The sequence below is a fragment of the Cibotium barometz genome, chromosome 47 (genome assembly GCF_041138505.1).
Source record: "Cibotium barometz isolate CiBa-2024 chromosome 47, ASM4113850v1, whole genome shotgun sequence".
In the NCBI taxonomy this organism is placed as follows: Eukaryota; Viridiplantae; Streptophyta; class Polypodiopsida; order Cyatheales; family Cibotiaceae; genus Cibotium; species Cibotium barometz.
In genome coordinates this window covers 25,814,948-25,836,633 of record NC_141092.1, presented here as the reverse complement: position 1 = coordinate 25,836,633, position 21,686 = coordinate 25,814,948, and positions in this window count along the sequence as shown.

Below are 21,686 nucleotides of genomic sequence, written 5' to 3'. Positions count from 1 at the left end.
GGATGAGAATGAGTACATATGAAAGGAATGTGGAATAAGTAATGTGGATTGAGAAGGGATAATGTGGATTGAGAAGGGATAATGTGGAAAGATGGAATTCGATATAGAAACTGTATTTTGTGACTGTTTGTAAATGACTGTTTTATGTCAAGAATGCTAGGAAAGCATTTTGACCATCTTGTGATCAAGGTCGTGGAGACCTAACTGATAAAGTTGCAACTGCTGACGGAGAGTCAATGGAGGACGTCTCGCGCAGCAAGGCCGAGGTCTTGACCAGCCTCGGTGCGATTAAAATGGTGAGCTTCCGGTACGGTGGATGAGGGGCCAAGGAAGCGGCCTATGAGTAAAGCGCTAGGTCACCTGCGACGACGAAGGATGCTGACCATACGGTGCTCGGGCTCTGGGTCGCCCAGGATACCCACGCGTGCGTCGAGGAAGATATTGGAACAAGGAGTAAGAGTTGTTTTCTGAAACCGGGCATGGATCTGGTTGACTGACCTTGCTGGTCCTCAACGGATGAGTCCATGGCTCTTTATATGAATCTGTTGGTTGATCTTGCTGATCTTCAACGAGAGTCCATCTTGATAAGTGATTATATTGCCGAGTATTATGGGCTAGGAACTATTGAAACGGCCCCTGTGTGGACAGGTCGTGAGCGTTCTAGTTGCCAATGATGCCATAGATACTCTGATGAAGGAATGATGGGAAATTGAATCAATCGGATAAATTGGAAGATTGTGATCAGTGATACTATGGTTTCATTAAAAGATTGTTTTAAAGTTAGCTGATGTTGAGAAAAAGGCAATTTCATATTGGGTGTGTAAGTGGTGTGACTAGTTTTATATTTGCATGAACTTCTGGCTAGGGGGCCTTGGAACTCTTTTCCTTGGTACCCGGGACAAAACCTAACCAAATTCCTAATTGGATCCCATCACTACAGTGGTTGGGCGGTTGGCTAACCCATGGGATCGGATGGGGTTAGGCTGGACTGATGGATCCGTAAATCGAGACTCAATTTCTGTTATTACGATAGATGAAGTAAATCCCGGATACTAATTGTTCTATGGATAGGAATCAACGGCTGTGCCTCTTGAATGGGAAAAAAAGCGTTGATCCCAATGATCCAAGTGCAAGTTTCTTCCTTGATCTGATCAAGTATCCTGTAGATGCAATTGGATCAGCTGGATCAGAAATGATCTTGACTACGTCAGAGTAAAAAGTTATCCTGGTGGAATCACCCGTGCTTTCTGGTAAAGGAAGTTTTTCCGGGTTCGGTTTTGGAACAACCGACGGATTAGTCTCTTATCCAGATATCCGTGGGTGAGGCCCCGAATGTGGGACCCCTATCCCACGCGAGAAGTGCTACTTCCGCTGCCAGTATCCTGAATCCGTTGCTCGGTGGGAACAAGGATCTTACAGTTGGTATCAGAGCCAAATTGAAAGCTAATAAGGATAATTAAATTCTTATCTGAAATTGGTAATAAGAATTCAGAAAGAGCATTTTCATAATGCATTTTCATTCCGTAAGCTTCTCTAATGAAGAAAATTTTAATCAAAGAAATTGTTTTTATAGATGGAAGTTCCCCATTTATCTGGTATTCCCGACCTCACCCAGTCTCAAGATATGATTGCATTTGCCTTCGAGCATCTCATCTCTTCCGCTTCAACTCCATCAAGCCGAGCAAGACTCGCACGCCATTTCGAAGAATTATATTTTCCTAACCTAATGGAGAGACGACAGCATAAGTGGTTTGCACGGCAATATGTCCACGCCTCCTGCAATCGGCGTGTAAGGCTGAGGCAGAACCTCTCATTGGCCATGATTCTGATAAAGCTGAAAATGACGCGTGGTGTCATTCTATATAATTCAACACCTCAAAATTGCAGACTTTATTACCGAGTTTATAGACTCTTTAGTCGATTTATCCCTAAGGAGAAAATAATAGCTCCCTTCGCAATTAGAGAAATTATGTAACAGGACACGACTATGGCCTAATCCCGTCGTCTTATGCGTCTCCCGAGGAGATTTTGAATTTTGGAGCCGAACCACTCTATGTACTTATTGCAACTTGTATATAAATATACAAATGTTTTTCCTGTTATTTAAGTAATTGTTTACGGACGATCGGATAAAGAACTCCAATAAGATCAACTGAGGAGCCAATTATGTCTAAAATTCATCAAGAAGCACAAAAGGATTGTAATTGTGTGATATAATTCATACAAATTGATATTCAAACTGAAATTCATAAATTGGTAATTGGGTCTTCAGATGGAAATACCGCAATTATATAGAATCCTGACTTGCTTGAGGCCTAGACATGATGGTATTTACCTTATAATTCCAAGGGCCTTGACTACCCGTATATACCGAGAGTATACTGCAGCTCTTTACTGACAGTATATACGAGTAAATCTAAGACTTGAAATTATAAGCGTTAATGCTATCTAGATGATGAATTCGAATGTGGTTGATATGATTTTTAATTCTGTTTGAGAATTAATGATTTGATTTGGATTCTGATTGAAAAATGATGATTTCTGAAATTTAGTTGAAATGTAATAAGCTGAGCGAAACCACAATGAGGATGAATGGGACGAGTCCCAGTAATGATATTCATAACTGGAATGATGATAATGATTTCAGCAAATCACTATGAGATTAGTGGGTTGTGCTGTCAGATTGCTATTGTTAACACTTGACCGGTAGATCAAGTAAGGGATGACAAATTGAGAACTTGCTTAACTAAAATTTCCCATGGAGGAATGTTCAAAAGGTATTCTGTTGGGTTGACCAGAATGTAAGGAACCCCAGAATAATTTGGGTCGTAAAAAAGAGAGTTGTTCTCTTCCTACGAGATGAGGACATCTCGCGCTTTTTTTAAGTGGGGTAGAATGTAAGAATTCTCCCCAGTTTTTGAGGTATTCAAAAATAAAATCTCCTCTCTAATCTTATAACTATTCTCTCTCTAATATATAAATTTTTGACAGAATCATGAGACGAGGAAATCGTAGCCGTCACCAGCCAGATCCTGTCTCACTGAAGATAACGAACTTGATCCTGATGTTCGCAAGGCTCTTCATAGGACTCTTGAGAGGAGAAGGGGAGAACCTGGGTGAGACTGTGGAGAAATGGGTGGAAGCCATGGAAGAGTATTTTGACGTCACAGGTTATAATGAGCTGAGCAAAATAGCTCTTGGCCGGTTGAAAATAGTGGAAACAGCCAGGGTAGCATGGAGGAACCACTGTGACACCAACCGTCTAAATAGAAATACCCAATCTTGGAATGACCTAAAAACCTATTTGAGAAAGAGATTTTGTCCCCCTGGATTTTTGGAAACCAAAATGAAGGAATTTTTAGAACTAAAGCAGGAGAACAAAACCATTGAAGAATATCACCAGGCCTTTGCTCTTCTACTCAAATACTCACCACCTCTAGATGAAGAACAGCTCATGGCCAGGTTCATTCGGGCAATGAACGAACCTTTGGACACACTGGTCAAAAATGCCAAACCAGTGTCCATGGCTGAAGCAGTAAAAATGGTAAAGGATTTTGCCAAAGCCTTTGTAGTAAAGGTCCCGCCAAAACCTGCACCCTCTAACTTTAAAAGATTCCAAGCCCAGGAAGGTACTTCAAACTTTCCACCTCCAAAGAGGCAGCAAGGACCGATTCAGAATCAAGATGCAGGAAGATTCCAAAGTGAAGGAAGATCCTTCTCCCAAAATACTTTCTCAGGAGGACCATCTATTTTAAGAATGCAGAACAATGAGCCCAGAAGTGAGAACCGGTGTTTTGGATGCCAAGGTTTTGGTCATCAGTTAAAAGACTGCCCAACTCCTGCCATGTCAAGGGGACAGGGAAGTCTAGGACCCCGAATTCAGAGACCAATTCCTTCATACCAGTCTAATCAGGGTCCGTCTCACCCAAGCCAGGGTAACCCCAGAAGAACTCCAAATCAACCATCTGCTCTACCCAGAATAACCTCAGAACTCCTTTCAAGAACAGGGGCAACCAAAGAGAAAGAATTCCACCTCAGACTGTAGCAGCCAGAGCAGTCACAATTTCAGAAGAAGTAGAAGAGGAAAGAAGGGCAGATCTTTACTGCAATTGAAAAACCAAGGGCTTAACCGACAGTTCTCAAGTCATCCATACTCCACCAGAATACCAGGGAAAAATCGACCGTCCACTTCCAAGGCGTAAAGTTGAATGTGATTGAAGAAGAAGAAGATGATGGAAGAAATCATACTCCACCTGCGAGATGAGGACATCTCGCGTTTTTTAAGTGGGGTAGAATGTAAGATTCCTCTCCCAACCCCTTTTTGATGTCTAGTATCTTCCCGTGTAATCAACCCCTCTTCAGAAATATAAAGACCTTGTTTCTAACTATTTTAGCCTAGAGAGAGAAAATTAATCTAGAGAGAGAATATTCAGATTTTGAATATTTTTGGATAGAAAAATATCTCTTATAATTAAGATGAGTTCCCCTGAAACAAAAATTCAAAAAGAATTTTCCAATGTGCAATTGGAATTAATTGGAAATAGGTATAAAGAACCTTAGCCTAAGGGTCTAGATTTTCAAAAATCTTTAGACTATGGTCCAATTAAGGTTCCTATGGGCAAATAGCATCAATCCATGTGTAGGTAGGAGATAAATCCAATTTGTAAAAAGAAAATACCCAAAAATGAGTAAATGCTCACATAAGGTGAAGAGTTGAAAATGTACAAGGTTTATTAGTAAAAAACTATGAGCAATATTAAAAATATGAGATATTTTGGGTATAATGATTCCATTATGACACATATGTAAGGAAGGGGAATTCTTTAAAGGAGGTGCACATTTCACATAAGATGAAGAGTTGAAAATGTACAAGGTTTATTAGTAAAAAACTATAAGCAATATTAAAAAAATGAGATAAATTGGGTATAATGATTCCATTTTGACACCTATGTAAGGAAGGTGAGTCTCTTCAATGCTCACATAAGATGAAGAGTTGAAAATGTACAAGGTTTAATAGTAAAAAAACTATGAGTAATATAAAAATATGAGATATTTTGAGTGTAAGGATTCCATTTTTGACACATCAGTAAGGAAAAGGAGGGCCTTCAATGAGGCGCCTAAAACACATGCTTAAATGAGTTTTAAAATCATAAAAGTTGAGATATTTCATCTCTCCTCTCTCCTCATTCAAGTCTAGTTCCAAAAAGTTAGCTTAACTGACCTAAAAATGGTCAAAAAGTGACCAAACTGACTTGGAAAATTCTAGAATCAGTTTGTTTGGTTAGGAGCTCAAATTTTCCTATAAATAGAAGCCTCCCCTTGTTGAAAAAAATATAGTGTCTTATGCATTGTTACTCTACTCCACCTAAGCCAAGAATTGTGAATTCTTTAATAATTCACTAGTTTTTGACACTTCCCTCTTTCTTTAATTCCCATTGGTGGCTCCATCAACATACTAAACCAATTGATTGGTTGGGGGGCTCTACCGTGAACAAAGAAGCAAGTAATTTGTAAGGTAAATATGGTGAATTTTGATTTTTTCTATAATTTCTCAATGTTTCTCTCTTCTCAACCCCTCTCAAGCTTGAGAAGCTTAAATTGGTATGGTTTTTGAATATTATTGAAGTTAATTGATTAATGATAGTAAAGAATTTCATAAATTTTCATTTATGTTTAATTCTAATGATTTTTCCCTCTCTCACTTATGAAATGGTCATATTCATGACCCATTCTCAATCCAAATGAAGCTTTTCATAAAGCTTTTTCTTAATCCAAGATTAATCTATGCTTGAGAATAAATTAATAGTTTTTCTATGCTTTTAGTTTATGATTATTTTTTATTTAATCTATTAAGGGTTAATGATCCAATTAGGGATCATTCTAATCATTCCCTTAAAGATAAGCCTTATCTTTTTTAAATAATTGAGATTTATCAGTTACAGTAGCGGAGCTATGGCAAAATTTTATAAAATTTTACACATAAAATAATTTTATTCAAAGCATGAAAAGAGGATTTCCTACCATATTCTAGGAATTATCATCCTAGATTAATTATTGGTCAAGTGTTCTCCCCTTCTCCTTTGAAGGGTCCTGGTTGAGTCCTATGAAGAGCCTTGCAAACATCAGGATCAAGTTCGTCATCTTCAATGACAGGGTCTGGCTGCTGGCGGCTACGATTTCCTCGTCTCATGATTCTGTCAAAAATTTATATATTAGAGAGAGAATAGTTATAAGATTAGAGAGGAGATTCTTATTTTTGAATACCTCAAAAACTGGGGAGAATTCTTCATTAGGACTTGTTTGGGGTCTTCTTGGGCCCTTTTATTTGGACACTTAGTGAAATGCTTAAAATGCTAATCAAGCTTTGACCAAGCTAGTGGCCTAGGCCTGAAAATGCATTTTTCCTTTTCTACAAAAAAGAAAATAGGCCTAAAGGTAATCTAATCATTAGATCTTCTGTCCTTGGGAAGGAATATAGACCTAACTGCCTTTTTGTCTTGTAGTGAAGTACCTTTCACAAAGAATGTTTGAAAATTTTCGTCACTTTGTTCCCTCCCTTTTTGGAGGTGCTGCAGATCCCACTCTCTCTCTACACTCTCTCTCTAAAACACGTTTAGGGTGTTTTACTTGGGTAAGGGCTTCTTTTTCTCTCTCTAGGAGCCATGGCCTGCAGATCTGGACCTCCTACTCCATCATCCTCTCCACCAGCTCTCATGGAAGAGCTCACCATCCCCTCTTGTGAAGGTACGGATCTACACATCCTTGCAAGCTGAAGCTCTCCATCTCCATCACTAGCAAGCTCTCCATATCTATCATCCTCTCCACCAGCTCTCATGGAAGAGCTCACCATCCCCTCCTGTGAAGGTACAGATCTACACATCCTTGCAAGCTGAAGCTCTCCATATCTATCTCCTCAAGGCCTCCATTTCTCTATATCCATCTGCATCTCCTCCACCTCCATCTCCATCACCATCTCCATCTTCATCTCCTCCATCACCATCCACATTTCCATCCTCCACCTCCATCCTCCATCTCCATCATCTCCATCACCATCCACATTTCCATCTCTGTATCCATCTACATCTCCATCTCCATCACCATCCACATTTCCATCTCTGTATCCATCTACATCTCCATCTCCATTTGCTAGGTACAATGGCTCTACGGGACATCACCAACAAGCAATCAAAGTTTCGCTTGCATGTGGACTTAGACGAGGAGTATGCCACAATGCGAAGTAATCGAACGAAGGGATGTATTCCTGCTGAGGTGCTACGACTTCAAGGTGCAAAAGCCATTGATCTTTGGACTGATGGAAGCATTTATCCCCTTGATCCACAGACTGGTGCACCTCCCCCTTTTCGTAATATCACGCAGGTCATACGCTTCTTGGGTGATGGTTATAATGGTTTCTTAGGGTACTGTCAGAGGCTCTATTCTTTGTACTTGCAGGAACTCTCAAATCAAAATCACCTCAGGAAGCTTCTAAAATTATGCAAGGCAGAAAAGGAAGAATGTGCGTCAACTTTCATGGCCACAAAGGAACATATGCTGGCTCGAGTCACGGATCTAGAGAAGGAGGATGCAGAGCAGAAGATGAAGCTTGATAAAGGTGTGGAAAGGAGGGATCGAGCTATAGAGAACTATCTCCGTCTTCGAAACTCAACTCGGAACCTTCGCCGACGTGTCGATCATTTCACTCACCTCCCCGTGGGATATAATGCAAGGCAGCGAAAGCGCAAGCCTCTGAGTCTTCTTTCCAAAGATGGGGGGGCTTGCAAGCGACGTGTGCGTCAAACAAGGTAATCACAGCTTCAAAACTAGCATTACATTCCTTTTTCATATAGTTATGTCATTGACTCTGAACTATGTGATGTCCAAGGAATGTGCTAAAGCAATATTAGGTTGTTCCAATACTGAGGAGTCTATCCTTGAGCACATTATTCCAGAGCAGAAAGTAATCAATATGATAACCAATCCAGTAAATGGTGCGTTGCGTGACAGGATTCAAAAGTATTTTCTCAAGGAATTCGAGCAGATTGTCAGTCCCATTGACATGCTCACTGTGTGCGACATAGCAGGTATCAGTGATAAGGGATACAGGGCTTTGTATACTTGCATCACAGCACGTCTACGAGGCAAAGGAATGACACGATCTATACTTCCAACACCATACAGTATAGTTATGGCAAGGAAGTTAGCAAACAACAATATTGCCGACTTGCTAGGCGGCTACAGATGGGTGGATGGTAGCATGCCAATGTCAAATTCAAAAGATTTTGCTTACAACAAGTTTAACAATGTTTACGTCGAGGTGGAGGCGCTTCAACGAGCTATGATTCAGTTTTATGATATGACATTAGAGGAGACGGATGGAAAGGCTATATTTGTCCTCAAATTGGATGAATGTCAGGTTGTAAAGGGCCAAAGGGTGGAACGTACAAGTCTGACACTCATGAGCAGGGCATTGAAGCGAAAGAGCTTAGATGGCGAAGATGAAACAGGTGATGCGGAGAATAACTTGCACACAAAGCGACGCAAGCAAGATTACTTTGGAGTGCAGTCTGAGAAGAACATATGGTGGCAGGCGGCATGGACCCTTCCGCACGAGGACCATGACAGTCTGAGGTGGTACTTCACCCGTACAGGTATTCAAGGAGTGATACACAGGCAATCAAATGGTGAAGTCTTGCATGTGCCTGGCACTGGTCACTTTGAAATAGAGTGGCACCTTGGTGGTGATCTCAAGACCCTCAAATGCATGTTGGGAACTAAAAGCGGTGCTAGCACTTTGTTTCCATGCATCTTTTGTTGTCATCCAAGGATGCCAAGTGTCGCAGTGGGGAAGGCCAAACAAGCAACCAAGGTGAAAGGTCGTAAGCAGGAAGTGAAAAGGGCTCAAATCAATTACAAAAAGGGAAGGGTATGCACGTCTGGCTCAATGGAATTATGAGCTGCAATCAAAGCAAGGCACCATCTCGCGCAGAGGAGGATGCTACTTGGAACCCTATTCTTTCAATTCCACTGTCGCGAGTACATGTGTGTACCTTGCACGCAAGACTTAGAATTCTGGACAAATTGTTGATGCTCCACATCAATTATGCTTGGAACATGGAGCCAGAGTCACGGCGAGAACAGGGCATCCAAGAGCTTGAAGTTGTTTTATCATCCGTGGGGCTTCACGCAAGTGCTGTCACCCTCTCTAAGGATCGCAAAAACCCATCAAGTACCCAAGATAACCCTAATAAGATATGTATGGGTGGTGCAAAAGCAAGACACCTGCTCTCAAACTATGGTGAGGCTCAAAACCATACACATTTTGAATTATGGAAGCAGATTTGTGATGTAACAACCTATCGAGGCAATGAGGCGACACTAGGATTGAAGCTGCACATGTGTGGGAAGCTTGTGATGAGATGATGAGGCTTCTTGAGCGCCCGTATCTTGATGAAGCAGAGATAGCTACATTCAAGACTTTGATTGACAGATTCACAGAAGAAATGATCGATGCTTGGGGGGAAACTCATATAACACACTACATGCATATTCTCTATGCGCACAGTTCCTTCTTTCTAGATGAATATGGGTCTCTTGCACTCTGGAGCAACCAAGGCATGGAACGATCACATTACCAAGCCAAGGCGGCCTATTTTAAGAACACGCGTCATGGTGGTGGCAAGGTTCGCAGCAATGCGTTTCAGGAAATGTTCAATTGGTTTTACCGTGCACTTACTGGGAGAAAGGCCCAAAAGCGAGTCGGAAATTTGTCTTTGAGGCGCAAAATCATGAAGGTGTTAGGTGCAAGGCGAAAGAGAAGGGTGCAATGCGTCAATGGCACGTGAAAGAGCGAGGCAATGGCATAGTGGTCGACTAAGAAATGGCCGTGTGTGGTTACCCACCCAATAATTCTTGTTCGACACTTTTTGGCGCGTTCATTTTGTAAATTGACTTTTTTGTAATTTTGGCCCCCTATAAATATTAATGAGTTTTATAGTCATTTTTAAAAGTCTTGACTTGTGAGCTCTCTCTTCCTCTCCCCTTGACTCTCTCGCGCGCACTCTCTCTCTCTCTCTCTCGCTCGTGCACTAATATCTCACACACATGGAGCCCCCAAATGATCCTCCCTCCAATACGCAGGATGACATTTTCAAAGACCTTGGGCCCTTACCGGTGGCACATAGAACTGCAATCCCAAACATTTACCCAGAAGCCCAAGTGGATCTGGAAGCTGAGCGTGTGAGGCTTGATCGAGAGGCCCAAGAAGCCCAAGAATGCCAAGAAGCGAAGAGATTACACAAAGAAGCAGAGGACATGGAGGCAGCTGAGAGAGCAAGAAAAGAAGCCGAAGAGACGGTCAGAACTCAAGAGGACGAGGCAGCAAAGAAAGCACAGGAGGATGAGGCTGCCAAGAAGGAGGAAGAAGACGAGGCAGTTAGGAAGGCGGAGGCAGATAAGAAGGCTGTAGAAGAAGCTCAGGCCGCCGCAAGCAACAAGAGAAGATTAGCATTCTTTGCTGCGGAGGAGGATTGGCTTAACAGAAAAGCTCACGGATTTGTTGCTGACCTGCAAATGGCCGGATACGAAGATGACACAATTTTGGAAGCGGCTATACAAAGTCTTCGAGCAGAATATACAAAGAGGAGAAATGAAGACACAGTAGAAAGGGAGCACCTGCCGAGCAATAGGATTGTCAATGCAATGCTAGACAGAGTCTTGGCTCGTGCACTTGGTAAAGGAAAGAGAAAACTCTCAGCTGAGGAAGTAGAAAATAAGGCACAGAAGCTTGAACGAGAAGCCAGGGCAGCAAACACAAGGAGGCTTCGTGAGGAAAAAGACAGGAAAGATGAAGAGGAGCGAGTAAGGAAGGAGGCAGAGCAGCGAGCAGCTCCGAAGACTCCATCTGCAAAGGCAAAGAAAACTCCAACACCTGCAAAGGCTAAGAAGAGGAAAACCATTCCTAAACGCACAAAACCCCCTTCCGATAACTTCCAAGAGCAGCGACAGAAGTTTAAAAATGACACGCCAGCTTGGACTCGCCACGCGCAAGCACCACCGCCCCCAACAACGCAGAAGAAGCAAAGGTGGAGACCAGGGACAGTTGCCCTTAGAGAAATTCGCAAATATCAAAAGACCTGCACACCAATTATTCCAAAGGCACCTTTTGGGCGTCTCGTCAAAGAGATTATCCACGACCAGCGCCGGGATGTCAATCGTGTGCAAGCGGCGGCACTAGGCGCTCTGCAACAAGGTGCCGAGGATATTTTGGTTTCGCTTTTCCAAGACGCGGTTTTGTGCATGGTGCATGCAAAACGTGTCACTTTGAAGCCATCTGATCTTCATCTAGCTAGGCGTATCCGTGGAGAGGAAGCTCTCTTTCACTAGATAGGGGGAGCCTTGTAATGCAACAAACCGTGTTTTGTAATCTCAATTTGATTAATGAAAAACCATGTCTATTTTCAAAAAAGTTATTTTCTATTGCAAGTGATTGTTGTCTTGTCAAGGTAATTGTAGTCTTTTGCATGTAATTGTTGTCGCTATGTACATTCGACCTCATGTGAACGCTCGTCTGCCACACCGCCCGTCCGACTTTGGCTCGACTCGACGGGCCGATTTCTCCCGCGTATGGCCCCAGAAGGGTATATCAGCTGTGCCGGGTGCGCCGGGGCCGAGGGGGGGGCCGGTGGTCGCTCCGTGGAGCCTGTGTGCCACGGAGAAACTTTTGGCTGTTTGACCAAGTCTCCCGCGTATGGCCCCAGAAGGGTATATCAGCTGTGCGGGGTGCGCCGGGGCCGGGGGGGGGGCCGGTGGTCGCTCCGTGCCCCCCCCCTCGGCCCCGGCGCACCCCGCACAGCTGATATACCCTTCTGGGGCCATACGCGGGAGAAATCAGCCCGTCGAGTCGAGCCAAAGTCGGACGGGCGGTGGCAGACGAGCGTTCACAAAAATTGATTAAAACATCATAACAGGACACGACAACAACATATAAACACATCAAGAAGATAAAACTTAAAATCAGCTCGAAAAACATCTTGATGTCATTAATTGTTTGATTTTCAAAGATGAGCGTTCACAAAAATTGATTGAAACATCATGACAGGACACGACAACAACATATAAACACATCAAGAAGATAAAACTTAAAATCAGCTCGAAAAACATCTTGATGTCATTAATTGTTTGATTTTCATAGAAGGCAAATGAGTACATTGGATCTAGCCAACTCGCTTGATGAGCTTGGTGAAAGCCTCGTGGGTGAGAGTCTTTATTGATGGTTTGTCACCAATGCATTCGGCTATCTCTTTGGCATCAGTGATGCCTTGTCCAAGGCTAAGGCCACAAAATCCTAGGAAAGACCCTGCACCTTTATCACCAAAGCTATAGATAGCTGCTTCCCTATTTACAAGAATACATTTATGGGCATTTTGGGCTATAGGGACTTCAGACAGGATGGCGCTTAGGGCTCTGCACTTCAAAAATTCAGCTTGCGCATCATTTGAAAAGTCGTTGTGAATTACGCGAAGCATCTCGGCATTGAAGCTCGGGATGTAGTGCCATAGCGCAGCATCTTTCCCCTCCACCTCCTTTCGTGCTCCACCCTTTCGGCTTGCGAAAACCAGTCCATTTCTCTTGCGGTCTACAAAGTAGATAGAAGAATGAGTTGACTTCAAAAAATTACAAATTAAGAAGGGAAGAAATTGGGTGTACTACCTCAGTGGCATCATCATGATCCGCAAGGTCTGCATCACTAATATTGATGCTCCCGAGGCTGACGGAATCCAAAATGGCAAGCGGCTTGTGAGGGGCAAAGCTAGTTTCTGGCACACTCTCCTAGAAATCCTTGCACTGGGATATTTGTACAAGAGTCTCTGCCACCACAAGGGACTCTATTGAGGCATGATTTTCCGGGAGCGCAAGAACCTTTGTGACATCTGCGGAACTGAAGTCAATGTGGATGTCATCATCTTTGGACGGCTGTTGTGTGTCTCGCATGCCCGCGTACATAGCAATGACTGAGAGAGTTTCATCCTGGTGCAGCCCAAGGACATGGGCGATGTCATCCAAAAATAAGAACTCTACACCTTCTACTATGATGGGGTGTAGAGTTCGCACTTCGAGCTCTGGAACTTCATCCATGACATCGTCCCCTTCGATGTCCCGTTTCACAGCCTCAGCTTGCGGCTCTTCCGCTAGAGTCACAAGTGCAAGAGATGCTTCTTGCACTGGGGTGACAATCTCCTCCTTTGGGTCAGCTTCCTTGATCAAGAGATAAGGTGTGGCTTTCTTTGGAGGAGTGGCCTTCCTCTTTCCCTTGCTTTTCTCTGTTCCCTCTAAGATCAGGAGGGCAAGAGTCATGTCCCACCTCAAAAAACTTGTGCCAATGTTGCCCATTCCAAGACCTACCAGGTTATCTTCTTCCTCCTCCCTTAGATATGCGCTACTAAGGCCTTTGAGGAATCTTGCAAGCCTGAACCTGAAATTTTTGTCCGCTTTGTAGGTATGCTTGATAAGATCCACAGGCACCCAAGTTCCCTCCTCGTCTTCAAAGTTGACACAATATTCAGCCATGTATGTGTCCATGTAGCTAGTGAACGCCCCAAACACGTCATTATGGAGTTCGGCGGTGCCTTCCATGTCAATAGATGTCTGAAAGATGGGTGCAAGCTTCTCGATCAAGTGACCGAGGTCAAGCTTGTGCAATTGAGATAGGAGATCTTGGGCGGGGGTGGCCATGCTTGAGTAGCGAAGAAGGCGAGGGGACCGCAAAGATGCCGAGAGTGAGGAGATGAACTCAAAGTGGCCAAAAGTGACTTATAAAGAGGTCTTTAAAACTTTTTTTATGTTTAAAAACTCACTTAAAACCTCCAAAAAAATAAAAACACGCGACAAAACTTAAAAGTGCACAAAATTGAACGCAAATTGCGAGTAGCCAAAATTGTTTTGAATTAATCTCTCAAAATCTGTTACATAGCTTGCTTGATATGGATACATCTGGGGAAGGGAATGCTTTTACAAAAGTAAGATGCCTCTTTCCTCTTACGTAGAGGTGTGTTATCAATCACAAATGAAAAGTCACCTTTCAGTGCAAACCTAAGGCCTAAGTACTCCCTTAGGTTCGCCATATTCCAATCAACATTTACTACGATATCCCACACATCAGCTTGCGTGCTAACATGTACATCAAGCTGTTCTGCATCGTTGATGTCCGAATCGAGTGCTTGCCATTTGCCTCCAGTCAGCTTCCAACGTCTGTAAGGAAAGATAATAGAGAGTTGTTGCTTTCCAAGCTGGTACCGAACGACCATCTTCTCCGACACCACCATGCACTTTATCTTGTCACCCTGATGTTGAATAACCTTCAAATCCCACGAAGGTGGCAAAAAGGCACTCATTACTGTGCCTCCCTTTGCAATCCACATTGTAGGAGTCCGGTGAACATCAGCCTCCTTGAACAAAAACACAAACAAATGTAAAGGCATGAAGAACATGAGAGTCGCACGATGTGACCCATAGGTGCACTTCATTGCATTGCACACATCAATCTCAATCCGACGTCTGGTTAGTGCAACCAAAGTATTGTCGGGCTTTGGCCAATCATGGTCCGTGAGACTTGGTGTAGGGAGCCTCCGTAGAGTCCCTGAACCACCTCTTGACGTGGGTACAATATACTCTGCATGAAAGAAGAAAACTGAGCGCTCTAAAAGCTCTGATGTTGAACAACCAGTATATAGTAGCTTGCCGATTTCAAAGTGGTGCGCCTCAAAGGTTCCAGAAAGGGCCTCTAAAGGCTCCCATTCCACAAATGTCGACGGAAAGATGTCTGCACAGAACATTACAAGAACACACTTGAAAAAATCAAGCTTCCGTAACATGAAATGATATTAGCATGTCTCAGTGCAGCCCATAAAACAAGAAGCACAAATAAAACTTACAATTTGCAGGAAAGCGTTTGTGATTGGCATTGTCAACACGGAGTTGCGATGCCTTGTAGACGTGTTGGATCATCACCTGCTTGCTTCCGTCAGCCCCCTGCTTGAGATCCACTATGCGACCCTTCCAATGGTGTGACTTTAACCCTATGTATCTGCGAGAGACTTTGTGGGCTCCCCTTGTGCTTGGATGCATCGTCACCCACATTCCTTTTGCAAAGGTGCTTGTAACCCACAAGCCAGTGTCGTCTTGTTCGTTGCTGCTGCTAAAGGACTCCACCCTTGAACGAGGTCGGTGACTCATTGTGCTTCGCTAACCGACTAAGCTAAACGCTATGAAGTTGTAGGTGTGTGAGAAGATCTCTGCAACCTAATGCTAGCAGAGCATATAAGCTGGCAAGAGAAGTCAAGAATGTGTATAAGCTAGCAAGAGGAGAGTGAAGAATGTGTGCAAGCAAGAGAGGATGGACTTGATGGGGAAAAAAGGACTGTTTTCCAAGCTTTCCATAGCCAAGAAGATCTCTGCAACCTAATGCTAGCAGAGCATATAAGCTGGCAAGAGGAGTCAAGAATGTGTATAAGCTAGCAAGAGGAGAGTGAAGAATGTGTGCAAGAAAGAGAGGATGGACTTGATGGGGGAAAAAGTGGACTGTTTTCCAAGCTTTCCATAGCCAAGAAGGCACAGAAAGATAGATCTAACTTTAGGAGGGAAGGGGAAGGCAGAATGGGGAGGGAGGAGGCCAAAAAAGATTCTTTTAGTTAGAGAGAGACTCAAAACCGAATTGCTAGTTTTAGAGAGAGGAAGAGGGAGTGGGGAGAGGGAAAAGTAGCTTTAAATGAGGGATAATGATGGGGGGGCGTTTCTGGCCCTAGCCCACTTTTTGAGGTGGGGTCATTTATGCCAGTTTGAGCTGTCTTTATTAAAAAAAGGTGGGAAATCTGATTTTATTGAAAGATTTTGCATTTTCAGCCCAATTTCTTTAAAAAAAACGTATGATTCAAGTTTGACCCCTACATATTAGGGGCAGGGAAACCCAACATTTTTCTCCACATGGCCTTCTCCCACCATTGCACCATTCCTTAATGACTGTCATTAGGCTTGGGGCAAATTAAAGGGCCCAAGAAGACCCCAAACAAGTCCTAATGACAGTTTTTTCCCTGTCTAAGGTTGTGCGCTCTATCCTTGACAGCTGGGCATAGCGCTTCTCAAACTCTCTTAGCAACTATGTGGCAGAAATTCCAATTTTGGGTTTTGTAACCCACTCCAAGAAAGTTCGCTTGATCACCCGCTCAGAATCCTCCATGAAATAATCATCCTTCAAAGCAAGCTTGAACTCCTCCCAATTTCTGCCACCATGTCCTGCCTGTAATCCTCTTATGCGCTCTCTTATTTCGGGAACACATACCAACTCAAAGCTTTGAACCATATCCTCCTCAGTCACCCTGTTTAGCTCCATTTCCTTTGTGTAATTGCGCAGGTACTTTGTGATGTCTTTACCATCAAATTAATCCACCTTTTTCACGATTGACTGCAGTGCTTTAGTCGTGGAAATTTGCCCCCTCTCAGCCGCTTGCTGCTGCTGCATATACATAGTAAACATCTGAAACATTTGCATAACCCCAGGGTCAAAACGAACCCCCTGTCCCTCAAGATTCTCAGCCATAGCTTGCACTATGTATTTCACCACTAACTCTCACCCCAGCAGTTTCACGTCGAGTTCACCAATGCTATCGTGACGTGGGCGGTATTGCTGGGCAAGTGCGAGACTTCTGGCTGTGAGAGTCCTTTCAAATCCCAGCAAGGAAACAGAATATATATCTCTTCAAGGGGCACCACCAGCAGCAGCAGCAGAAGCTGGAACCATAATATTTACATACCAAATCTCAGCAAGACATTTGAGTTGTACTAAAAACCATCATAAGCATCATGGTTCAAACCAAAATCCAAGGTTGATAACATTATAACCTGTCATAAAACTCAAAACATCAAACCCCAGAAAAACATCTCATAGGTTTTTGCACTCCAGAAAATCAACTCATGGCATATATATCCAAGACTCATGGCCAACCATCATATGGTTCCAAAACCCAACTCCACATGGTATTGTGTTCCTATGATCCTTGTAGTAACAATTTCCACCTTGGGCCAGCCAAGTATCATTATAGACATCCTTGTATAATGATAACCCACAAAATCAGCCTCTATGAGCCTCTAAAAACCCGCGCTTATGTCCCCATATGCAAAATTCTTCCTATCAAGAACAAAGTAATTAGGTACTGCAAATCTGCGCTTACTCAATTTGCATGCACCAGCCTCTCTCCAAGATAGTCACCTCTTTGTTGGCAGTGCATACCATCACACCCCTTGGTATTCTGAAGAGCCATTTTGAAGAGCTGTACTCCCTTAGCACGAACAGCTGCTCCATTTCATGAGATAGCCACCATAATTACACCAAGCCTTCTTCACCTCTGCAGCATGCTCCTCGAAGGTGCTGGTCTTCCTCTACATGCAGTTCTCGGTGGTTTCATCTCTGCAGAACTTCTAGCATGCAAATTTTTCAAGATGCGCTTATAATATTAAGCTTTCAATTCTGAGTAAAACCAATCCCTACAAGCCTTGAACAGAACATCCATTCCCAATTCTCTGCAAATTTTATATTCTAGTTTTCTTCTGCACTCCCCTTCCCCCAAATTTCAATGCGCCGACTCTGGTTATTTCAGAATCCCGCGGGCAAATCGGGGATTCGACGCTTTTGCAGCTATAATTTTGCCTTCCTAATTCGATCAAGCTGCGCCCCCTAGTTCGATCAGGCTACGCCCCCTTCATTTTCTCCATTTCTTAAGGTTGATAAGCATCAACATTTTTTTTGGGCTTATTTACACTAAGACTCACAAGGGATAATTCCCACGCATTGACCAAGGATTCTTGACATCCTCTTTCACATGTCTCCGTCACCATGTAGTCATGACCATGGCCATATCCATGCCATTTTGAACCTTAATCAAATGCCACTATCGTCTCAAGCATGATTTCTGAGCATTTTACCATCTCGTGGGGCCAAGAAAAGCTGTTAAATACTCAAGCAAAATCCAAACCTATGTACAAAGACACAGGGACTTCTGCTAGCCCCCAAGGTTCACCATAAGCATAAAAACTCCACGATTCACACCACACTCATGTACTGAGGCTTCGAGACCTGACTCAGCTTCAGCTCGTCTTATTGAACCACATTTACAATATGAACATATGTACATGGTCATCATATAATGACTCAAGTCATGGCACTTAATCCCATGCATCTGAATTTGTATTTAATGGCCTCGCATGCATGGTTTCACACCATAGACGTGCCATGGCATGACAGCGCCTTCATGCACTTGCTCTTGGCTCTTTGCTCGCTCCATACACTGTAGACGATGCATATTAGCTTCAGGTGGGGCAGCATCTCTAAGATCATTGCATGCTACACGCATGCTCCCCAAAATAGTTCGTGTTATATGTTGATGGTTGAAGTCTACTATCTTTTGTCTATCAAGCAACTCAGCGTTGCATCCACTTCGAAGTCGACGCTGTGTATTTTTCCATATCTGCTCTAATAGATCTCGCATGAGTATCTCAGACTCATTGATCTTTTTGACGATGTCATCTGCACATTGTGACACTGTGATGACTGCTTCAATGCAAATTGCTCGTAGAACGATTTTACGCTCTTCAGGGAAAAGCATGTTGGTCGTCTTCGTAAATCTAGAAAATATCACTAAACACAACAAAAAAAAAAATATTAAACAACATTACTGAAATCAACATCGAGCAATACATCATCAAACGTGAGAGAACAGCAACAAGTGTATCATTACTTATCAATGAGATCAAACAAAAACGGAATATCAAATAATATTACTGAAATCAACATCATCAAACGTGAGACAACCGCAACAAGTGTATCATTACTTATCAATGATCAAACAAAAACGGAATATCAAACAATATTACTGAACTCAACATCATGCAATACATTATCGAACGTGAGACAACCGCAACAAGTGCATCATTACTTATCATTACTTATCAAGTGTATACATGTTGCACTCCTCATCTACACACCTACCGTGACAGAGAGAGAGAGAGAGTTGTGAAGTGTATCATGAGAGAGAGAGAGGGGGGGGGAGGAAGAGAGAGAGGTGTGACAGATAGAGAGAGGGGAAATTAGATGACATTTTTAATAGTTTTGTGAGTACCTAAAGAGAGGAAAATAATGTTTTGTATTCCTAAAGCACTCCTCATCTACACACCTATCGTGACAGAGAGACAGAGAGAGCGAGAGAGAGAGAGTTGTGAAGTGTATCATGAGAGAGAGAGAGAGAGAGAGATAATTAGAGAGAGAGAGAGAGAATTGTGAAGTGTATCATGAGAGAGAGAGAGAGAGAGAGGGGGGAGGAAGATAGAGAGAGAGAGAGGGGGAGGAAGATAGAGAGTTGTGAAAGATAGAGAGAAGAAACATTAGATGACATTTTCAATAGTATTGTGAGTTCCTAAAGAGAGGAAAATAATGTACTGTTTTATATTTTAAAAGTAAATAGAGGGAGAAAAAAGAATTTATTAGGGATTATGTATATTTTAACAGAAAAAAAAAGAACTCCTCGTCTACACATCTATCGTGTTGTGAAGTGTATCATGAGAGAGAGAGAGAGAGAGAAAGAGTTGTGAAGTGTATCATGAGAGAGAGAGAGGGGGGGAGGAAGAGAGAGGTTGATATTCATTTTTTCGAGTTACGATATTATGAAATTAAACGTAAAGACAATATGATGTAAACTTTGATCCATGAAATACTCATGCCACGTTACCAACCAAGTATCGCATGGATCACACACAATAAAAACAATACAAGTCAAATCAAGCAATTTACGACATTTTTTCGACTGCGTTAACGATCAAATGCCGCAATATGCAAAAAACAATATATGCACTAGCGGACGACACCAACTTGCCGCGTTAACGACAAAATGCCGCCCGATTCTATGGGAATAGGAATAGGATACGGACATACACTGGCCGTGTTACCGACCATATGCGTGCATTTGACAAAGGGAAGGGAAGGGAAGGTGACATTGCCATAACGATACTATTCTTGCCGCGTTACCGACGACTAGTACCGCTACGGCGTGCCATACTTACCATAGGACACAGACCAGTCGCGTTACCGACTAAGTACCCTAGGGTAAGCACCATTCCAAAGAATGGCCTTACACACACACCCCTCGTGTGGCGGACCACCCACATCCTGCCGCGCATTGCGACAATGGGCGGCTGCCCGCACGAACACACACCCACACACACCCACACAAACACACACACCCACAACTCTCATTACCTATGTATACTGTCAGCAATGAACTCCCAAAGGGTCCCCTGAGCCCATATATATAGAAAATTGTAGCCCGTCGGGCTAGATGACGACCCCGACGGGACTCGCTGGGTTTTTAATGTTCCCGGCGGGACCACGCCGGGTATTACAAAATCCCGGCGGGATTCTAGCCGGTTATCAGGGAACCTCCCACCGGCTTTTTTGGGAACATGTTAACACATGTTATTAACAAAAAAAAAAATTATGATCACGTGAATATAAAATCATTGATGTGGATGCAATGAATGTGATGGATGTGAATGGGTGTGATGAGATATGAATGAATGTGATAAGATGTGAGTGGATGTGATGAGATGTGAGTGGATGTGATGAGATGTGAATGGGCGTGATGCGATATGAATGGATGTGATGAGATGTGAGTGGATGTGATGAGATGTGAATGGATGCAAGCGATGAGATGTGAATGGATGTGAATGTGATGTGATGAAATGTGAATGGATGCGATGAGATGTGAATGTGATGTGATGATATCTGAATGGATGTGATGTGATGTGAATATGATATGATGAGATGTAAATGGATGTGAATATGATGTGATGAGACGTGAATGGATAAGATGTGATGTGAACGGATGTGATGAGATGTGATATGAATTGGGGTAGATGTGAATGGATGAGATGTGATGTGAATGGATATGATGTGAATGGATGTGATGTGGATATGGGTAGATGTGAATGGATGAGATGTGATGAGGATAGATGTGACGAGATATAATATGATGTGATTAGATGAGATGTAATATGATGTGATGTGGATATGGGTAGATGTGAATGGATGAGATGTGATGAGGATAGATGTGACGAGATGTAATATGATGTGACGAGATGTGACAAGATGTAATATGATGTGATTAGATGAGAACGGATGAAGAGGATGGGAATACATATGATTGGATGTGGAATAAGCAATGTGGAAAGATGAAAGTTTGTTAGAAACTATATTTATGAAACCTGTTTTTAAATGATTGTTTTATGTCAAGAATGTTGGGGAAGCATTTTGACCATCTTGTGAATGAGGTCGAGACCTAAGTGAAAAAGTTACAACAGCTAACGGAGAGTCAATGGAGGATGTCTCGCGTAGCATGGTCGGCCGAGGTCTTGACAAGCCTCAGTTTGATTTAAATGGTGAGCTTTTGGTACAGTGGATGAGGGACCAAGGAAGCGGCCTATGAGTGAAGCGCTAGGTGACCTGCGAAGGAGCCTAGAGGGTGCTGACCATATGGTGCTCGGGCTCTGGGTCACCGAAGATACCCACACATGCGTTGAGGAAGAAAATGGAACAAGGAGTTAGAGTTGTTTTCTAAACTCGGGCATGGATCTGGTCTTCAACGGAT